We start from the raw sequence: 6,000 nt of genomic DNA, 5'->3' as shown, positions 1-6,000 counted from the left end.
GTCAATTAAGATATCCTAAATCCAAATACAAATTCTTACAACCTAGTGGTTCTTTGATTTCGCATCGAGTTCGTCTACGCAATCTATTACCATCCTAGCGGCTCCCTGATTACGTATCAGGTTTATCCGCATCCTACAGCTCCCTGATTTTGCATCAGGTTCGTCTGAATCGTTATCAATAATTCTAGTGACTCCCCGATTTCGCATCGGGTTCGTTCATGACGTTTCACCCTCCAATGACTCCCTGGTTTCGCACCAGGTTCGACCGTACGTGACTCCATCTCAGAGGTTTCCTGATTTCGCATCAGGTTCGTCCTCGTTATCAACTATCCCAGCGGCTCCCCGATTTCGCACTCGCAGGCCACGCGTGCTGCGCGGTCCTGGCTCTTAACACTAATTTCGTCTCTCTTGTTTTAGTACAGCGTGACGCGAACCGCCAGCCGATGACCGAGCGGACGGGTTTTTCCGGCCAGACGCCGGCCAGACGTTTTGGTCTTCGAAAGAACATAATATTAAGAGTCAATGTTTTTGTTTGTACTGAACGGAAATAAACGGCTTCGTCGATAATTCGATGAAGCGAAAAATACATTAATCGTGCAATAATTACTTTTCCGACGTCCTTTTCCTCGTGATCCGGACCTCCGTTAGACGAGGTATTCAAATAAAATATTTGAACCCTCCCTATTCTAACAAGTTATAACCGTCCCCCGTGGACGGTTCGGTTCGGGGGGGACGTGGAGGAAGGTGGTGTTTGCTGACCCAGTCGGCTGTCTAGGGTTCGACGCCGTGAGTGACGGAGGCGGTGTTGGTGGTTTAACGTAGCTTTATTGCTAGCTTAAAACTAAACGGTTGACAATTACAGCTTAATACTAAACGGTTGACAATTACAGCTTAATACTAAACGGTTGATAATTACAGCTTAATACTAAACGGTTAACTTACGTGTACGGCGAGCTGTTGGTCGCTCGGCGGCAGCGGCGCGGTGAGCGTTCGTGCGCTCGGCGGAGGGAGAAGACGACATGCAATACCCTACCTACGCTGCTACTAGGCCGCGATGTCGGTAGGACCAGGGTAGAAAATGTAGGATAGGTTCGACCCAGTATCCAGGGTATCCTGGGTACCCCTCGCACTCTCGTGTTTAAAAAAGCGGAGCTCGTGTAGATTCGTAGTGGTTCGTACGCAATCTCTCGCTACTTTATCTGACTTTGATGAGCAAGACACGAGTCCCCGAATTCGGCCGGTGGCCCGGTATTAATATTCGCGCGGTGAACCACCGGTCGCGGGGACTCGGCCGCGACGGTGCTTGGTTCGCGACACCGGGTGGGGATATACGCGTTACAAAGTGTTGTCGCTTCGCCCTGAATGGGCCTTGGAGTGCCTGTACCCTGCACTAAGGCTGGGCATACTCCCAGAACCAAGCAGTTTTCTATCTACTTCCTATGTCAACCGCGAAGAGAACCGTACGGTGTAGGTGTTTTACCGCACTCTGGGCTGGAAATACCCTGTCCTCGCCTTGCAGGTCTTTGGACAAGTTGAATCTACTCTTCCGGGAAGCAGCTCTCTTAACTGACCCTCCAGGCTGCGAAGCAACCTGCAGCGTCGTTACCAGCGGGGGCCGCGAGGAGGCGGAGCTGCCAGCTTTCGCTCGATTCCAGCAGGTTGGCATGAGCCGATTGTTACCTGCAACCACCGTAGCCTTCTGTCCAGAAGTCTTCCTGCACCGGTGATCACAGGATATACGTCCTACAGTTTGTCCCTCGATGCTATGTTGTCCTCTTCTTGTAGCGGTGTCCCAGTCCTTACGTTGTAGTCCTGGTTGATTCATTTGTTCGTGTAGATGTTTGCGTGCGTAGGTATGGATGTATGATTGTGTATCTTTGTCCTGTTTCCTCTTGATGTTTCCTTCTTCTTTCTTGATGTTTCTGATGCACTTACACTTTCGCCACTGTAATCGCGGTCGCGCGCATCAGTTGTTGTCGCAAGTCGAAAAGAAAAGAAAAAAAAAGAGGTCCTCGGTTTCGGGGTGTCGCGGTCTCGCGGTTTCACGTCAGAATGTTCCTCTTCTTTTCGTTGCATGTCCTTGATTCTTAAATTTCCTCTTCGTTCTTCTTTCTTCCTAGTCTTCTTGTTGTGGTCCCTCGTTGGCTGGCCTTTCTTTGGCTTTCAGCGTGGCTCGTGTGAAATTACGGAAGTGTCGAAAATTGTCTTTAGAGACCATCTCCGCTTCCGTAACCGGCCATTTGCAACCGTTAAGCTGCAGTGCCGTCTTCAGGATTGCCCTAGCCTCCTCGTGCCTGGGGCAGTCGTAAAGTATGTGGTTGGACGTTTCATCCGTTCCACATTCGCACGTTCCAGTTTCACTTAGCGCGAAGGTATTGAGAAGGTCCGGTTCTATCCAAGTGGCCCGGGTTCTCTGCCGGCCGTCTGCGAAGAACTCGAAGCTCGTCCGGCCCCGGGTCAAAACCTGCCAGCGCTCCTGCCAGGCGTCCAGCGTATCCTCCGCCGCCCGTCTTCTTTCTTCGCCGTAGTCACGGCCTTCTTCTCCCTTGTCGTTGTTGTTCGGTCCTCTTCTTTCTTCAGTCCGAATCCAGTATCTTCTCGCTCTTTCGTCCACCACCAAGTCGATCGGGGGTACGCCCGCGATCATCGGCAGTGCGTCCGTTGACGTCGTACTATACGTCTTGGTGACGCGAAGGAGAGTCTGCCTCCGAGTACGAGTCAGCATCTTTCTAGTTGTTTTGTTCAACAGGTCGCTCCAGCCGGCCGCTGCGTACGTGGTTATAGATACAAAGAGCCCCCCGTATGAAAGACGGAGAGCGCGGTGCCCCAGTCCCCAGTTCGCTTTGGCGACTTTCGCGATGCTATTGAACAGGTACCTACATTTCTCCGAGGTTTTCGTAATATGCGTATTAACCCGGAGTCCTCTGTCAAAATATACTCCTACGTATCGGATTGCTGGCTTCATACTTATGCCTCTGCCAGAGATGCGGATGGTCGGTGGACGCTTGGCATCGAACAATCCTTTAACCAGAAGCATCTCCGACTTCTCTGCTGAGAGTTCCAGTTTCCTCCTTCCGCACCACTCGGATATCGCGGTTGCGACCTCCTGGCCCTTCCTTCTCAGCTCCTCTCTCGAGTTACCGGAGATCAGGACAAGGACGTCGTCCGCGTAGGCAACCGGTTCGCACTCCAGCTCGTCGGGTGTGAGAACCGCCAGCAGGTCATCGAAAATTAGATTCCAAAAACTTGGACCCAATGTCGAGCCCTGCGGGCAACCTCTGGTAACGGGTTTCCGGACTAATTCCTGTTTTTCCACGATCTGCACTACCCTCTCCGAGAAGTAACTTTCCACTAGTCTGTAAAGGTTTCGTGGGCAGTCCCTTCTCTTGAGTTCGTGCAGGACATTTGGCCACCATATGTTGTCGAAAGCGCCCGAAATATCGAACGCTATTGCGACCACGTATTTTGCCTCCGCGAATTCCCTTTCCCTAAGAATACTACGGAACTTGATGATCGCTTCCTCCGTCGACCGTCCGGGTCAGAACCCGTATTGTCGATCAGAGGTTAAAACATGATCCAGAAAAATACTCGCGAGTATTTTCGCTATCAGTCGCTCGAGGAATTTTCCCACCATCGAGAGTAGGCAAATTGGTCGATATGCCTTCGGGCTACTCCTATCTTTGTCCGGTCCCTTGGGTATTGTAATAATATTACCCACCTTCCAATGAGCTGGGAATACTCCCCATTCGAGGCATCCGTTACAGAGCCTGAGGAGCTCCTTGTGGAGACATCCCCAGGATTTCTGAATAACTTCCACCTCGATCCTGTCCGGTCCCGGACATTTACCTTTCCTGAGGCACATTACTGCGGCACTCAGTTCTTTCCACCGGAATGGGGGGCTGCCCTCCGTTGCTGGCTGGATCCGGACTTCCTCTCGTATCCTCCCTTGTTCCGGGGTATGGGCTCCAACGTCGTTCTCCGGGACGAGTACCGTCAGCATTGCCTCTACCGTCGTTCTCCAGGAGGTCGTATGACTTCCTTGTGGCAGCTTGATGGAGGAAGTGGCTTCCTCTCTCCTGAGTTTTCCTAAAGCTGTCTTTGTTACGAGCCAGGGCCGTGCAGCGCGCGTGGCCTGCGAGTGCGAGAAAGAATATGGAATATGGTATCAATTTGTTAGTTAGGTACACGGACGAACCCGATGCGAAATCGGGGAGCCGCTAGGATAGTTGATAACGAGGACGAACCTGATGCGAAATCAGGGAGCCTCTGGGATGGAGTCACGTACGGACGAACCCGGTGCGAAACCAGGGAGCCGTAGGAGGGTGAAACGTCGTGAACGAACCCGATGCGAAATCGGGGAGTCACTAGGATTGTTGATAACGACGCAGACGAACCCAATGCGAAATTGGGGAGCTGCTAGGAGGTTGGAAGAAACGCAGACGAACTCAATGCGAAATCGAGGAGCTGCTGGGAGGTTGGATAAATCACAGACGAACCTGATGCGAAATCAGGGAGCTGTAGGATGCGGACGAACCTGATGCGAAATCAGGGAGCCGCTAGGATGGTAATAGATTGCGTGGACGAACTCGATGCGTAATCGAGGAGCCACTAGGTTGTAAGAGGTTGTATTTGGATTTGGGGATGTGTTAATTGAACTCGTAACTGTGAATTATTAAATATAATATAACCCGAGCGGTAAGGTTATATTATTATGGGAACGTTTAACTAATAATAATCGCTTTATATAATTGTGGGTTAAAGAAGTTGGGTAACTCTGATTTGATAATAAAAGTAGATATATTCTTAAATCAACAAATAAAATACAATTGTTTCGTGTATCTTATGTCGCGATCAAAGAATGAGTATATTTACCTAAAATGACCTTGCACGGTGTTGACGCACTGGCGATGCGGGGGTATGTCAGTTGGAAATAAAGGCCGCAATAGAATTTATGCCGGTTCACGGATTCTATATGGTTTGATACTAAAGGGTACGGTAGCCCGATCTTGCAAGATACAACTGACTATCAAATCGTATACGCGTGACAAGAGACGTGACGTTGACTCTAACGTGACGGTACGATTATGATCCCCCGAGTAATGAAATCACAGGGTTTATATACCAAAAAATCTGTGTGGGGCGGATTCAAAAGTACGTTAGAAATCACCGTGTGCACTATTCTCCGAATTGTATTAATTAACGGGCTGCTCTATTCTCCGAATTGTATTAATTAACGGGCTGCTGCATCGCGACGGAAGTGACCCCCATTTCAAAGGTTAGATAAGTAGCAGGGCGATTTCATAATGCACGCAAGTGGCAAGAAAAATTTGAGGAACGAAACGTTCGACATACGTAACATCTTCGTCGCGATACCCCAGGGCTCCCGGTTTCCTTGTTCGGTGACAAACTGGCGCCATGAGCGGTTCTTCTCGCTCGTCACCTTCTTCGTGTAGGCTTTCCTAAGCCTTTGGTATTCCTGTTTCCTATGTTCCCTCGTTGGGGAATCGTGTGTCCCCTGGTAGACTCTTCGAGCTCTGTACGATTCCCTCTTCATTCTAGTGAGTTCCTCGGTCCACCACGGTACAGATTTCTGGTGCCATTTCTTTGTGGACATTGCCGCTTCGCAGGCGGTCAATATTACCCGCTCCAAGGTTTCCGCCATTACTTCGACATCCTGTCGACTGTTCAAGTCGACGTTCGTCAAGGAGCGCTTCTCCTGGATGAGAGTCCTTTGGAGCTTGTTCCAGTCGGCCTTCTTGGTATTGTACCAAGGCTGTAGGGGCGGCGGCGGTTGTCCTCTTCGCGTGCCGAGGTTCAGGCGCGTCTCCAGGATTCTATGATCGCTGGAGGTTCCGTCCTCGTACACTTTCCAGCCGTGTACGAACGGTATCGCTTTCCAGGTCGCGAGAGTGACGTCGATATTCGACGATCCTCGCGTATTCTCAAACGTGGTGGGATGTCCCGCCTTGTTTAGTACTAACAAGTCGTGTCTAATAACTA

Source organism: Colletes latitarsis, chromosome 14 (assembly GCF_051014445.1).
Source record: "Colletes latitarsis isolate SP2378_abdomen chromosome 14, iyColLati1, whole genome shotgun sequence".
In the NCBI taxonomy this organism is placed as follows: Eukaryota; Metazoa; Arthropoda; class Insecta; order Hymenoptera; family Colletidae; genus Colletes; species Colletes latitarsis.
This window is presented reverse-complemented; position numbering follows the sequence as displayed.